The sequence below is a fragment of the Odocoileus virginianus genome, chromosome 3, assembly GCF_023699985.2.
Source record: "Odocoileus virginianus isolate 20LAN1187 ecotype Illinois chromosome 3, Ovbor_1.2, whole genome shotgun sequence".
NCBI lineage: Eukaryota > Metazoa > Chordata > Mammalia > Artiodactyla > Cervidae > Odocoileus > Odocoileus virginianus.
The window spans coordinates 87,815,636-87,832,031 of record NC_069676.1 but is presented as its reverse complement, the minus strand read 5'-3'; the positions used below and the strand labels follow the sequence as shown (position 1 = coordinate 87,832,031).

Here is a 16,396-nt window from a genome sequence, read left to right as displayed (position 1 = left end):
GAAGGCGGGAAAGAAGAGATCACATGGGGAATGAAGGTGGCTCAAGAGGAAAAGAGCGCTGGGGCACATAAACACTAAGAAATGAGGAAGAATCCAGCAAAAGAAAAATCAGAAGAACTCTGTGAGTTCACAAAATTCAAATGAAAAAGCTGTTTCAAGTTTCAAAAAGCAGGATGTGATTAACTTTGTCAAATGTTGTTGAATGGTTAAGCAAAACTGAGTTGCATTTTGGATTTATCAGGATTGTTGAAATGCCCAGATAGCTACAAACTCCCTTTTCACTCTAACATATAAAATAGCTAAGAGGTCTCACATTCAAGTGCGCATTAGAATTAAGACCTTGAGTTTAGGCTTAACGTCAGGTATTCTGTACTTTGTGGACCACTTAGGAGCTTCCCTGGTGGCTCAGAGGGTAAAGCATGTGTCTGCAATGAAGGAGACCCGGGTTCGATCCCTGGGTTGGGGAGATCCCCCGGAGAAAGAAATGGCAGCCCACTCCAGTAGTCTTGCCTGGAAAATCCCATGGACGGAGGAGCCTGGTGGGCTACAGTCCATGGGGTCACTAGGAGTCGGACACGACTGAGCGACTTCACTTTCAGGGATTTTCATGAGTAATTTTTACTATCAGGGATTTTTGCCATAAAGGCCGAGTTTAGATCCAACTCATTGTTAGCAATGGGAACCATAGCTTTATACAGCTCTTTCCAATCCATCCTATTAGCAGCCAGGAGATAGGAAAAAGAGCAGGGTCAGGGAGCCTATGCTTAACTACCTACTTTACATAAGTCATAATTTAGAGGCAAATTTAATCTTCCAGTCTAGACTTTCCCACCTCCTGTCATTCCTGGAGTTGAATGAAGCGGGATAAACCATGTGTGGGAGAGTTGACAACTAGCTACAAGAGCACTCTCGCAATTGTTTTTTTTTATTCCGTTTGGAGAACGAGGCTTCACGGTGTCGCGTCCTCTAAAGTCACCCAGGAAGGAGAGTGTCCCTTACTTCAGCAGAAAAGGGTAAAAGAAAGGAGAAGAGAGCCCACGGGGAAACAACAGGGCAACTCTACCTCACCATCCCAGCTCTCCTACAGCCCCGGGCACCAACCGGGCGGTCACGCCCCGCCCACTTCCGGCCGGTCGCGGCCGTCGGCGTCGCGTGCGCGATGACGTTGCAGTCTCCCGCGGACCCCGGAAGTGCAACTTGAACTTGATCGGGGCGCGGATTCCCGAGAGGGAAAGTCACAACAACCGCACGGGGGAGTTCGACGGGCGAGCTGGAAGGCCACGCCTCCTCCCGCCTCCCCCCACAGCCCTGCAGCTGGGGGCAGAGCTCAGGTAGGATCTGCGTTGGCCGGGTGTGAGCCCGCGGGGGCAGGCCCGGGCCGGAGTGAAGAGGAGGAGGCCGGCCCCTTGATTCAGCTCGGGCGGGGGTCGCTGTCGCGGGAGGGGGCCGGAGGGTCCCCGGGAGCCAAGCTCGATTCCTGCGCACCCCTATGCCCCCTGTCCGGAACCTCGATGCGATGGGCCGCTTAACACCTGCTATTGCCATTTTCGATGCGGGGCAGAACACGTGTGTTCCCTGGATGAGTCTCCTTCCACTTGGAGACTGTAGCGTAATGGGCCTTCCTAAGCGTTCTCAGGTTGGGGGGTGGGTTGGGGTGGGGGATGTATTGCAGTTTTCTGGTTAAAGATTTTTCTACGAAAATTATCATTGGCTGCAGACGGAAGACTATCAAGTGCAGTTATAAAATGCTCTCAAAACTTGTAACTTGCATGAGCTCTGGTGGGACATTTCACTGGGATGCATTCGTAATTGAAGACTTTTGACTTTGAAATAAAGTTAGGTATATTTTTGGAGTCAGTCTTCTTCCCTCATCCAGAGATTTAACATATTCGTCTAGAGCTCCGGAGTGTGTATTCGTTATGCCAAGTAATTGATTAGTTTTTGACTATATTGCATTTGTCTATTACCCCAAATCCTCTCAAAAGTTGCAAAGGGAAAAATCCTATGGTTTTTCAGGCTAGCGTGCTAGCCTTATACCATTTACCAAAATGCGTGAAATATAATCCAGTTCACCGTATCTTTTTGTCTTCAAGCATTGTTAGAGATACATTCTTCGTGCTTATTTTTTATCTCTCATCGCGAAGAACAGATACGCTGTATTCATTTAATGTATTTAGTAAACAAACAACAAAAGGGGATGACAGAGGATGAGATGGTTGGATGGCATCACCAACTCCATGGACCTGAGTTTTAGCAAGCTCAGGAGTTGGTAATGGACAGAGAAGCCTGGCGTGCTGCAGTCCTTGGGGTTGCAAAGAGTCAGACACGACTGAGTGACTGAACTGAACTGATTTAGAAAGTGAGTCGAGGAGCAGTTTTTTGACATGCTACCACGGGCTTCTGTGTGACTCTAGGTGTTCCTTCAACTTAACGGTGAAGCTTAAACCAGGGATACTCTGGATGGCGTTGAGGCAGTGGCTACTACAATGCTGGTGAATGGTAAAATAGTAGGCCAAGAGGGCAATATGACCTATGAAACTGTAAACATCCATCCAGTCATTCCATTAGCAGATATTCACTGGCCACCTTAGTGTGCCAGGTCGGAGAGCGCAATGGCACCCCTCTCCAGTGTTCTTGCCTGGAAAATCCCATGGACAGAGGAGCCTGGTAGGCTGCAGTCAATGGGGTCGCGAAGAGTCGGAGATGAGTGAGCGACTTCCCTTTCACGTTTCACTCTGATGCATTGGATAAGGAAATGGCAACCCACTCCAGTGTTCTTGCCTGGAGAATCCCAGGGACAGGGGAGCCTGGTGGGCTGCCGTCTATGGGGTCGCACAGAGTCGGACACGACTGAAGCGACGCAGCAGCAGCAGCAACAGTGTACCAGGTAGTGTTCTAGGTGCTGGGTTTCCAATAGCACACAAAAGAGGCCGTCTTTGTTTTGAAGTTTACATTGTAGTTGATAGAGAAGGACAGTTGGCAAGTATATATATCAAACAGTGGTAAGAGCTATGAAGAGAAATAAAGCACAGTGAGAGGAGAGAGAAGGATGGAGCAGGCTCTTTTTAAAAAAAAATTTTTTTTTTTCATTTATTTTTATTAGTTGGAGGCTAATTACAATATTGTAGTGGTTTTTGTCATACATTGACATGAATCAGCCATGGATTTACATGTATTCCCCATCCCAATCCCCCCTCCCACCTCCCTCTCCACCCGATCCCTCTGGGTCTTCCCAGTGCACCAGGCCCGAGCACTTGTCTCATGCACCCAACCTGGGCTGGTGCTCTTTTAAATACGGTGGTCAATGTCAGCCTCTTTGATAAGAGGACTTTTGAGTAGAGATCTGGATGAAATCAGAGAGTGAGCTCTGGAGGTATGTGATATGTGTTTCAGGCTAGGAAAAGGAATATATTTGGTATATCTTGGTATATCTTGGAATAGCATGGATCTAGGCATGGAGGCATCAGTGTTTAAAATTCTCAAGAATATTTATTCAGTGATTTGTGTGACCATGAGGGATCTTTTTATTGACAGCCTATTTTTCTCAGCTTTCCCCAACAGACCTCTGTGAGGAGAATCTGATGTTTTCAGATTTGTAGAGATGTTTCCAAGCTCTCATTAGTACATTTGCATAACTTGTGCTGTCTGTTCTAGCATCAAATTCGGTTTGTACAGTGGCCATAGATAACTGAGTAGTATGTGAAAAAAGCTAACTTACGTCAACTTTTCATTCTTTTTTTTTCAATTGTGGTAAAATACACATAACATAAAATTAGTCATTTTCACCATTTTTAAGTGTACACTTCAGTGGCATCGAGTATTAATACATTCACATTGTTATGCAGCTGCCATGACCATCCATTTCCAGAACCTTTTTATCTTCCCCAAGCAAAACTGCATACCCATTAAACATTTCCCATTCTCCCCTCTTCTCAGCTCTGGGCAACCATTAGTCTACTTTCTTTCTCTATGAATTTTGTTTCTGCTCTAGATATCTCATATAGGTGGAATCATATGACATTTGTCCCTTTGTGACTGGCTGATTTTGTTTAGCGTAGTGCCTTCAAAGTTCATGTATGTTGTAGCATGTTAAATGTTCTTCCTTTTTTAAGGCTGAATAACATTCTCTTGTATGTATAGACTATAGTTTGTTTATCTGTTCATTTGTCTGTGAATACTGTGTTGCTTCCACCTTTATGCTGTTGCAAATAATGCTTCTGTGAACATGAGTGTGCAGATAATCTGTTTGAGTCTTCTGCTTTCATTTCTTTTGGTTATATACCCAGAAGTGAAAGTGTTGAATCATGTGCTAATTCTGTGTTTAATTTTTTAGAAATTGCCATACTGTTATCCACAATGGCTGTACTATTTTACATTCCTACTGGCAGTGCAGAGGTTTCATTTTCTCTGCATCCTCACCAACACATCTCCACAGCCTTGCCAGACACATTTTCTCTCTTTAAAAAAGTATGGCCATCCTAATGGGTATGAAGTAATATCTCAGTGGTTTTGACTTCCTTAATGATTGGTGATGCTAAATATCTTTTAATCTGATTTTTGGCCATATTTTTATGTCCTTCTTTGGAGCACTGATCATTTATTTTAAGATCTATTTTTTTGTTGTTGTTTGTGGCTGTGGCACACAGCTTGCAGCATCTCAGTTCCCCATCCAGGGACTGAACTCAGGCTGTGGCAGTGAAAGTCTGGAATCCTAACCACTAGGCCACCCAGGAACTCCCCTTAAGGTCTGATCTTAATAGAAAATTTTGCAAGTTTTTTGGCAGTAAATTTTTTTAAGGGTTGAGAAAGCAGCCACCTTGTCTTATGTTAATTTTTTAACCTTAAAATGCTATAGTTATCAAAACTTAAATTCTCTATAGACCAACTACCTGTTGTAACTCCAAACTTAGAAGTAAAAGAAACCATGAAATATCTTTTATAACAATGAATGAACCTCTGGGTATCAGACTGTGATGAAAAGTTCTGAAAAGCCAAAGATCATCCTGACCTGCTTTGATTCTTTTCTCTTTTTCTTTAGATGGAAAGGAATGTATTGATTAGCTGACTATGGCTGTGAAGTAGATCGCTCTTGCGTTGTTGTTTTCTGGTAGCTGAGAAGAGCAGGAAACAGAAGAGAGCAAAATGATGAAGAAAACGGGGAAAAGACCTGTTAGGTAGCAGTGGGATGTGGCTAGATGGAGAATAGCAAAGGAGTTCAGTAACATGAATGGACTAAGCCCCCGAACTGACAGGAGAAGTCAGGGGATCTGGAAACAAAATGGCAGAAAGTGATACAGGTCCACAGCCTGGAAGGGCTGGGGGCAGGCTGAGAGGGCAAATCACGGCTGTATTTCAGCAGGTGGTTCTGAAGTCAGCCACCTGGCCTTAAATTATTCAGCCACACCTACTGTATACCAGGGAACATGTGTCACTTCATCTGGCTCAACGCTGAGTGTTTGGAGGGTATGTGATGTACACACCCCACAGAAATAAACTTAAGTTGTTCAGACCGTATATCACATCATCTCCAGCCACAGAGCTGTGAGGTTTAATTGAGTCACTTAATGACTAATTTTGTAGTTTAACAGTGTTCAGCATTGTTAAAAATTATTTTTAATTTATCCATTTAAGAAAGGAAGGACTTTTTTCTTTTTAGTGCAAGGTAATGCATCTTTAAAAAAAAAAAAGCTTGAGTGTTTTTTACAATACCGTTTATTAAATACTTTTTGGGTATTGCATTTAGCTATTTCAGTTATAAAGCTTATTTAAGGTTAACTACTATGCTTTGATTTAAAGTGCTGAATGAAAAATTGTACCACACTTGCGTATCATTCTTTGAATTTGTTATGGATGAGGTAGCAGATGACTGACTTGCTCAACGTTTCACAGCTAAATTAAAGATAATTTAGAGGTAGCAGTGCTCTGCTACTTAATCTGATACTGTGTTCTTGTTTCCTTTTTTTGGAGAATGGTTCATTTTTGCTCTATAGATACTGCAATATAGATAACAATTTTTGCTGTAGAGAAGAATATCACTGTGAAGACAGATCATTCAAGCAAAGCATTTATTGTATGTTTCTATTTCTTTATAGCAGATTGGATATTAATTTCAGGTGTAGTCTAGGTTGATAATATACTTAGGGTTGATTTGCTTAGTGGTTAGAGAGGCGTTGATAAGACTAAGACTGTGAATTTGGGCCTCTTAAGACCTTTTTAGTAGCTAATTAAGGAAATGATAGCAACTAGTACCCAACAGTGTAACTGCTAATGGCTGTGGATGTGGCTGGTTTTCCTATCCCCTGCTAATCATTGCAATCATATTATACGGTGTAAGAAGGCAGCAGGAAGATACTATATGTGGCTCAACAGCGACAGTACATCTATTTTTAAAAAAAATCCAAGTTACTATCCAAGGTAATGAAGGAGTGTGATATCCTTTTCATCCGAAAAACATAACTTAGTTTTGTGTGCTTTGTTTAGAACATGGAATAAGCTAGATATGTGACCAAAATTACAAGTCAAGGTAAAGTGGTTTAAGAAACTAAAAAGTTTGGTTAATTGATAAGTGAGCTGTTCTCTTGACTTGAATTACCCTGGAAGTGACTCTTACAGTAACTCAAGTATTTTGGGAAATAATTCATCATCGCAGCTCATTTGGCTTAATACCTGTTAATGTAGTTGAAGTATTTATCTTAAGTGGTCAGATCCAGGAATTGGTTGGTCAAGGAAGAGAGGAAGGATCAGATCAGGAAAGCAGGGGAAGTACTGGCAGAAAAGAAAGGGAATCTGTCAACAGGTGTTAGCTGAACAGGGATTGGACTCTGATCTCAGAAGTGATGGGAAAAAGGAGGAAGATACAGGAACAGGAAAAGGCCCAATATCTACTTGAACTGAAATATGAGACAAGGAAAACAGGGAAATAGTCAGGCAGGGTCTAGGTTATCTGAATCCGTAAAAGATGGATGCCTAGTCATAAGGCAGTCTGGATCCCATACTTGAGGATCTTATGTGCTAGTTGGGATGTCTGCTATGAAGACAAGATTTTAGCGAAATGTTTTGTATTATGATAGAAGCATGTATAGGATGGTATAGGAGAGGCACAATGCCTTACCTGGGGTTTTTGAAAGACATAGTAGAGACAATGATACCTAAGTTGAAAACTTAAGAATAAGTCATTTAAAAATAAAATGAAAAAGCCTTCTAAACAGAAGAAATAGCTCTCAGCTGTGTGGTATCTTTTAAAAACTAAAAGGAATTTGCAACTACTTGAGCAGAAAGTTCGATTGTTATGAGAGATGGAGTTGGTGAAACAGACAGGAACCAGGTCATGGAGGGAGAGACACAGGCTATGAGAAGGCTTGTATGGTGTGATAAGGATTCTGGGCTTGCCTCTGTAGCCAGTAGAAACTATTAAATGGTTTCTCTTGTCTCCTGTGTGATAAGGAATTTAGCTTTGCCCCAAAAGAGGCCTGGTTTTTGCCCTCAGTTTCTGGATGGTGTCTTGGTTTGCTTGGGGACTTTGGATCACATTGTCTAACAGAATGATTTAGAGTGGAGGCTGCCCATAGCCAGAAAGACTGTGTGACTTAGTATAGGGACTTAGACTCCCTCGGTATCAGTTGTCCTTGAAGCTGAGATCAGCCATTTGAGCAGTCAGTCAATCATGCCTATGCAATGCAGACTCCATCCCCCACCCCCACCCCCCAGAAAAAACCAACAACTCTGAACACCATGTTTCCTGCAAGCTCTCCAGGTTGGCAGTAGTCTGTGCATATTATGCCATATAGTTAGCAAGAGAGTAACATCCAGAACGTCACAGAGGGACTTGCCAGGTGACTCAGTGGTAAAGAATCTGCCCGCCAATGCAGGAGACGTGGGTTCGATCCCTGGGTCAAGAAGATCCCCTAGAGAAGGAAATGGCAACCCACTACAGTATTCTTGCCTGGAGAATCCCATGAACAGAGGAGCTTGATGGACTATAGTCCATGGGGTTGCAAAAGAGTCAGACATGACTAGCGACTAAACAACAACACAGCTTCACAAAGAAGACATCAGAAGCTCCGTGTTTGTATTCTCCTCAACTTTGTCTAATATGTTTTTTCCCTTCCCTGACTTTTATCGTGCTTAAACCATAGTCATGAGTAGAAAAATTTTTCATTCAGTTATTTCGATCTTCCTAGCGAATTACCAGACCTGAATGGACTTTGGGAATCCTGTGCACTTGTAATTGGTGTTAGAAGTGATGGTAATCTCTTGTGTGGACTGTTGTATCTAACTCAATAGTTGTCCAAAGCCTTACATCTCCTTTCTCTGCTGCTGCTAAGTCGCTTCAGTCATGTCTGACTCTGTGCGACACCATAGATGGCAGCCCACCAGGCTCCCCCGTCCCTGGGATTCTCCAGGCAAGAACACTGGAGTGGGTTGCCATTTCCTTCTCCAATGCATGAAAATGAAACTTGAAAGAGAAGTTGCTCAGTTGTGTTCGACTCTTCGCGACCCCATGGACTGCAGTCTGCCAGGCTCCTCTGTCCATGGGATTTTCCGGGCAAGAGTACTGGAGTGGAGTGCCATTGCCGTCTCCATCTTCCTTCCTCTGATTAGGGCCAAAAATGGCTTTAGCATTTGAATGCAGGGCCAAATGAACTGATGATGTTGAAGTAACCTCTCTTCTAAGATTGAGGCTGTTTGGAAAAGCATCAAGAATGTTATAACACAAATGCTTCTAAACATGATGACATCCCCTGATACTTTCTAATTGCTATCGAGTCAGTTGCATCTCTCAAAATGCATAATTTGAAGCTGTATCCCCACCAAAGTAATTAAGGTTAAATGAGCTCATGTGGGTAGGATCCTGATCTGATAGGATTTGTGTCTTGAGATCTGAAATCTCATTAATTTCTCTGCCATGTTAGGACACAGCAAACAGGTGGCTGTCTAAAAGCCAAGAAGAAAGTTCTCACCAAAAACCAACCCTGCCAGACCTTGATCTGGGATTTCTAACCTCCAGGACTGTGAGAAAATAAAGTCCTCTGTTTGAGTCACCCGCTATTTTGTTATGGCAACTGGAGCAGACTTACATCAATATATGATCTTTTCTGTTTCTTAATCAGCAATTAGTTTTCATGTGCTCTAGTGGAGGAATGTTAGGAGTTCAATGAACTCAGTTTTCCATCAGTTCAGTCACTCAGTCATGTCCAACTCTTTGAGACCCCATGGACTGCAGCAATTCAGGCTTCCCTGTCCATCACCAACTCCTGGAGTTTACTCAAACTCATGTCCATTGAGTTGGTGATGCCATGCAACCATCTCATCCTCTGTCTTCCCCTTCTCCTCCTGCCTTCAATCTTTCCCAGCATCAGGGTCTTTTCCAGTGAGTCAGTTCTTTGCATTGGGTGGCCAAAGTATTGGAGTTTCAGCTTCAGCATCAGTCCTTCCAGTGAATGTTCAGGACTGATTTCTTTTAGGATTCATTGGTTGGATCACCTTGAAGTTCAAGGGACTCTCAAGAGTCTTCTCCAACACTACAGTTCGAAAGCATCAATACCTTGGCACTCAGCTATCTTTATAGTCCAACTCTCACATCCATACATGATTACTGGAAAAACCGTAGGTTTGACTAGACAGACCTAGGTGGCAGGGTAATGTCTCTGCTTTTTAATACGCTGTCTAGGTTGGTCATAGCTGTTCTTCCAAGGAGCAAGCATCTTTTAATTTCATGGCTGCAGTCACCATCTGCAGTGATTTTGGACCCCGCAAAAATAAAGTCTGTCACTGTTTCCATTGTTTCCCCATCTATTTGCCATGAAGTGATGGGACCAGATGCCATGATCTTCATTTTCTTAATGTTGAGTTTTAAGCCAACTTTTTCACTGTCTTCTTTTGCTTTCATCAAGAGGCTCTTTAGTTCTTCGCTTTCTGCCATAAGTGTGGTGTCATCTGAGTTTATTGATATTTCTCCCGGCAATCTTGATTCCAGCTTGTGCTTCTTCCAGCCCAGCATTTCTCATGATATACTCTGCATATAAGTTAAATAAGCAGGGTGAGAATATACAACCTTGACATATTTGTTTCCCTATTTGGAACCAGTCTGTTGTTCCATGTCCAGTTCTAACTGTTGCTTCTTGACCTGCATACAGATTTCCCAGGTCAGGTGGTCTGGTATTCCCATCTCTTAAAGAATTTTCCACAGTTTATTGTGAATCACACAGTCAAAGGCTTTGGCTTAGTCAATAAATCAGAAATAGATGTTTTTCTAGAACTCTTGCTTTTTCTATGATACAATGGATGTTGGCAGTTTGATCTCTGGTTCGTTTGCCATTTCTAAATCCAGCTTGAACATCTGGAAGTTCTCGGTTCACGTTGTTGAAGCCTGGCTTGGAGAATTTTGAACATTACTTTGCTAGTGTGTGTGATGAGTATAGTTGTGTGGTAGTTTGAACATTCTTTGGCATTGCCTTTCTTCGGGATTGGAATGAAAAGTGACCTTTTCCAGTCCTGTGGCCACTGCTGAGTTTTCCAAACTTGCTGGCATATTGAGTGCAACACTTTCACAGCATCATCTTTTAGGATTTGAAATAGCTCAATTGGAATTCCAGCACCTCCACTAGCTTTGTTGTACTGATGCTTCCTAAGGCCCACTTGACTTCCCACTCCAGGATGTATGACTCTAGGTGGGTGATCACACCATTGTGGTTATCTGGGTCATGAAGATCTTTTTTGTATAGTTCTGTGTATTCTTGCCACCTCTTCTTAATATCTTCTGCTTTTGTTAGGTTAATACCATTTCTGTCCTTTATCGTGCTCATCTTTGCTTGAAATGTTCCCTTGATATCTCTAATTTTCTTGAAGAGATCTCTAGTCTTTTCCATTCTCTTGTTTTCCTCTTATTTCTTTGCATTGATCACTGAGGAAGGCTTTCTTGTCTCTCCTTGCTATTCCTTGGAACTCTGCATTCAAATGGGAATATCTTTCCTTTTCTCCTTTGTCTTTTGCTTCTCTTCTTTTCCCAGCTATTTGTAAGGCCTCCTCAGACAGCCATTTTGTCTTTTTGCACTTCTTTTCCTTGGGGATGGTCTTGTTCCCAGCCTCCTTTGCAGGGTCATGAACCTCCATCCATAGTCCTTCAGGCATTCTGTCTATCAGATCTAATCCCTCGAATCTGTTTGTCACTTCCACTGTATAATCATAGGGATTTGATTTAGGTCACATCTGAATGGCCTAGTGGTTTTCCCTACTTTCTTCAATTTAAGTCTGAATTTTGCAATAAGGAGTTCATGATCTGAGCCACAGTCAGCTCCCGGTCTTGTTTTTGCTGACTGTGTAGAACTTCTCCATCTTTGGCTGCAAAGAATATGATTACTCTGATTTCAGGATTGAGCATCTGGTGATGTCCATATGTAGAGTCTTTTCTTGTGTTCTTGGAAGAGGATGTTTACTATGACCAGTGCGTTCTCTTGGCAAAACTCTGTTAGCCTTTGCCCTGCTTCATTTTGTACTTCAAGGCCAAATTTTCCTGTTACTATAGGTATCTCTTGACTTCCTCCTTTTGCATTCCCGTCCCCTATAATGAAAAAGATATCTTTTTGGGGTGTTAGTTCTAGAAGGTCTTGTAGGTCTTCACAGAACCATTCACCTTCAGGTTCTTCAGCATTATTGGTCAGGGCATAGACTTGGATTACTGTTTTGATGTTGAATTGTTTGCCTTGGAAATGAACAGAAATCATTCTGTCATTTTTGAGATTGCATCCAAGTACTGCATTTCTGACTCTTTTTTGACTGTGAGGGCTACTCCATTTCGTCTAAGGAATTCTTGCACACAGTAGTAGATATAATGGTCATCTGAGTTAAATTTGCCCATTCCAGTTCATTTTAGTTCACTAATTCCTAAAATGTTGATGTTCACTCTTGCCATCTCCTATTTGACCACTTCCAATATGTCTTGATTCATGGACCTGACATTCCAGTTTCCTATGCAATATTGTTCTTTACAGCGTCAGACTTTACATCCATCACCAGTCACATCCACAGCTGGGTGTTGTTTTTGCTTTAGCTCCGTCTCTTCCTTCTTTCTGGTTTTATTTCTCCATTCTTCTCTAAGAGCGTATTGGGCATCTACCGACCTGGGGAGTTCATCTTTTGGTGTCTTATCTTTTTGCCTTTTCATACTGTACATGGGGTTCTCAAGACATAAGTACTGAAGTGGTTTGCCATTGCCTTCTCTCATGGACCAAGTTTTGTCAGAACTCTCTACCATGTCCCATCCGTCTTGGGTGGCCCTACATGGCATGGCTAATAGTTTCATTGAGCTAGACAAAGCTGTGGTCCATGTGATCAGTTTGATTAGTTCTCTGTGACTGTGGTTTCCAGTCTGTCTGCCCTCTGAGGGATAAGGATAAGAGGCTTATCCTTAGACCCACTTTAAAGTTGAATCACCTTAAATTGCTCAAAAACTTGAAAGAAGTTGATCAGAGGCCTCTAAGAGGACTTTTAGATTATATACCATCTAAAATGATTGAGCAAAAAAGTTTGTACATGAAAGTAGAAGAAAGGAAGAAGGAAAAATGAAATGAAAAATGATAGATGGTAGGGTCTTTCCTGTAGGTTGGATTGTGTTCTGAATTTATACAGGATGACTCTAGGTTTGGTTCTAAGATACAGCAAAGTTGGTCTTCCTGGAGACAGTTTTGGACCTCTTCTCTCCAGCAGCGGAGCATTTTTGATCTGTCCCTTGTTCTTTTGGGATATTTTCCTACTTTTTTCTAGGTGACTAATATAAAATCAATTCATGCTAATATATTTCACAGGTAATTATGATAAAAGTATTATTTTTTGCAGATATTATTTCATTATTTTGAAGCAGTGTGAGTGATTATAGTGGTGAAAATTTGATCTGCCTTAGGAACACTGCAAGTACTTCTAAGAAACTAGATGATTCCATTTTATCATTTAAGACAAGCTATTTATTTAAAACAGTTTATTTATTCTGAATATTTTTCCTCAATAAAAAAACAAGTATGATTATTTTTATCCAAACAGGCATATGTGTTTGTGTTTCTGACTGGTGCAGTTAAAAATATAAGGTTTTTCTTTCTCTTTCAACAAAGAAAGACTTAGAGCCAGATCAATCCCTAACACTGAAAATGAGTTTTTAAAGCTAATTTCCTTTTATTTTTAAAATCCAAAAACAGTGGGAGGAAGCAGCGTTTTTGTTTTGGTAAATCCAAAAGAAGCTCCTTTCCCATGTGGAAAATAAATTATTGCTGAATTGGAAAATCAGTAAGCAGTGTAGTCAGTGATAATGAAAAGAAATCAATCTGGGAGCTAAAGTGATGTGCAGTAGTTCGCTGGGGATTTGAATATATGTTGTGTATTGCTGTGTAACAGATTATCTTAAAATTTAGCAGCTGAAATGAAGAACATCTGTTATCTGCATGTTCTCTTAGGGTCAGGAATTTAGGAGCAGCTTCGCTAGTTTTTTGTGGCCCAGACAGTAAAGAATCTACCTGCAGTGTGGAAGACCCGGGTTTAATCCTTGGGTTGGGAAGATCCTGGAGGAGGGCATGGCAACCCACTGCACTGTTCTTGCCTAGAGAATCCCATATACTGAGTAGTCTGGCGGGCTACAGTCTATGGGGTCACAGAGAGTTGGACACTACTGATCGACTAACACTCTTAACTTTTCACTTAGCTAGGTTCTTGTTCAGGATGTCTCGCAGGGTTGGGGTATCGGTGTTGGCTGGGGCTGCCATCATCTGTAGTCTGACCGGGTCTGAGTCATGTACTTCCAACGTGCGCCCATGTGTCTGTTGGCAGGAAACTTCTCTCACTTGCCCCACGGGCCCCTCTCTCCATACGGCTGCTCACAGCATGGTTTTCTCGAGTGAGTGATCCGAGAGCAGGAGAGCACGCACAGGATGGAAGCCACAGGTGCAGAACTGTGATGCTGTCGCTTCTACTGTTCACTGTTGGTCCTGCACGTCAGCTCTGGTCCAGTGTGGGAGGTTACATCATGGAGGCGTGACTCCTAAGAGTGGGAGGCTGGCTGCCACCGTCTGCCCCCCCAGCCTGCAGGGGTTCCCATCCTTTCACCATGTACAGCACACTCACCGCTTCCCAAGGCCGTGACATGTCTCATTCTATGACTGTATCATCTTGAAGTCCAGAACGTCATCATCTAAGTCAGGTCCAGGTGTAGATGGGGTTCCTTCCTTGAGCATAGCTTCTTGAGTTCACTCATTTCCACTTTTCTCTGCTCACCCACCTGCCCCACCACCTAAAATACAGTGGTGGGTCAGACACAAGGTAACTTCTGTAGACATTCTTGTTTCTTAAGGGGGAAAATGGGAGACCCAAAGGCATCACTGGTTCATAGCAGTTCTGAAATCCAGATGGGCAACATCAGTAGGGCTCAAGCCTGGAAGTCGTTATCCATGTTTTCAGCTTTGCCATCTGTACTCTTGGTCTTACCTCTTTTTTTTTCTTTTTCTTTCATAAAGTATAATAGGTGTTTGCAGGTGAGAGATTTTCTCTGTCTGCTTCCTGCCAGTAAAACTGTAGGGTCCAAAAACCTCTTTTCATTTAAGATGTATTAAATCTTTTAAATATTAAAAGATGTATTAAAAATCCTATATACATCTTGTGGACATTCTGTGAATTCTATTGAGATGTGAATTCTGTTGAGGTACATTTATTTAATTAGACAAAAGCCACAACTACACATTTTTTTAAAAAGCTAAATCCTTGTATACTTCAGGCTCCTGCTTATTAGGCTGAGGGACAATGACCGTAAGCTTTCCAGAAGCTGCATCGTTTGAGAGAATCAGTAAGGCACACTCTGCTCTCTTGAAAGGGCTAACTAATTGTCTGACTGACTAATATTCTAAGGTGTCACCTTTAATGTATTAACATATTAGTATTTAACACTCAGCTTCATCTTTAAACCATGTTTGCCTGGTTGTGTCCTGGATTTGTTTAGAATACATTTCTTACTAAGTGTCATTTGTCTTCTGGAGAGGAATTTTTTCTCTTTTTAATAGACTGTTTTCTAGAACAGTTCTAGGTTCACAGCAGAGTTGAGTGGAGAGTTCAGAGATTTCTCATATACCTCCTGCCTCTTGGACTCACATAGCCTTCCCTGCTATAAAATTCTGCATCAAAAGTAGAGCTACATTTGTTACAGTCAGTTAACCTGTTACTTAGTCAGTCACTAAGTGACTCTTTGTGACTCCATGGACTGCAGTACACCAGACTCCTCTGTCCTCCACTATCCCTTGGAGTTTGCTCATAATCATGTCCATTGGGTCAGTGATGCTATCTAACCGTCTCATCCTCTCCTGCCCGCTTCCCCTCTGCTTTCAGTCTTTCCCAGCTCAAGGTCCTTTTCAATGAATTGGCTCTTTGCATCAGATGGCCAAAGTATTGGAGCTTCAGCTTCAGTCCTTCTATGAATATTCAGGGTTGATTTCCTTTAGGATTGATTGGTTTGCTCTCCTTGCTGTCCAAGGGACTCTCAAGATTCTCCATTTCAGAAGCATTTCAAAAGCATCAGTTCTTCGGCACTCAGCCTTCTTTATGGGCCCTCTTTCATCAGTACATGACAACTGGAAAAGCCATAGCTTTAACTATGTGGACTTCGGTCGGCAAAGTCATATTCCTGCTTTTTAATATGCTGTCTAGATTTGTCATAACTTTCCTTCCAAGTTAACCTACATTGACACATCATTATCACCCACAGTCTGTAGTTTGCATTAGAGTTCTCTCTTGGTGTTGTATATTCAGTGGGTTTGGACATATCTATAATGGTATGTGTCTGCCATCAGAGTATCATACAGAATAGTTTCACTACCCTAAAAAATCCTCTTTATTACGCCTATTCACTCCTCCTTCCTCCCTAACCCCTGGCAACCACTGATCTTTTTAGTTTCCATAGTTTTGCCCTTTCCAGAATATCATAAGAGTTGGAATTGTATATAGTATGCAGGCCTTTGCACATTGGCTTCTTTTACTTAGCAATATACTTTTTAAGTTTCCTCCCTGTCTTTTCATGGCTTGATATCTTTTTTTTTTTTTTAGTGTTGCCAAATAATATTCTTTTGTATGAATGTACTACAATTGATTTATTCATTCACCTACTGAAGGACACCTTTGTTCTTTCTGAGTTTGGCAATAATGACTAAAACTGCTGTTAATATCTATACACAGATGTTTGTGTGGACATAATTTTTCAACTAGTTTGGCTAAATACCAAGGAGCATGATCCTGGGTTGCATGGTGAGAGTATGTTTAATTTTGTAAGACACTGTCAAATTGTCTTCCTGTATCATCGCTGTATCATTTTGCGTTCTGGCCAATATTGAAAACAAGTTCTTGTGGCTCTATATTCCTAGTCAGCATCTGG

The 16,396-nt window shown here is 41.8% G+C and overlaps 1 protein-coding gene across 6 annotated transcripts in view; it reads left to right on the top strand.

Annotated features, from left to right (window-relative positions):
* The first annotated feature begins 1,176 nt into the window (after positions 1 to 1,176).
* ARB2A (ARB2 cotranscriptional regulator A) overlaps positions 1,177 to 16,396 on the top strand; it is a 396,180-nt gene continuing 380,960 nt past the window's right edge. For all 6 annotated transcript variants that reach the window (XM_070465818.1, XM_070465820.1, XM_070465815.1 and 3 more), the window contains exon 1: positions 1,177 to 1,331. The gene's annotated coding sequence lies outside the window, so the exon portion shown is untranslated. The remainder of the gene's footprint in view (positions 1,332 to 16,396) is intronic.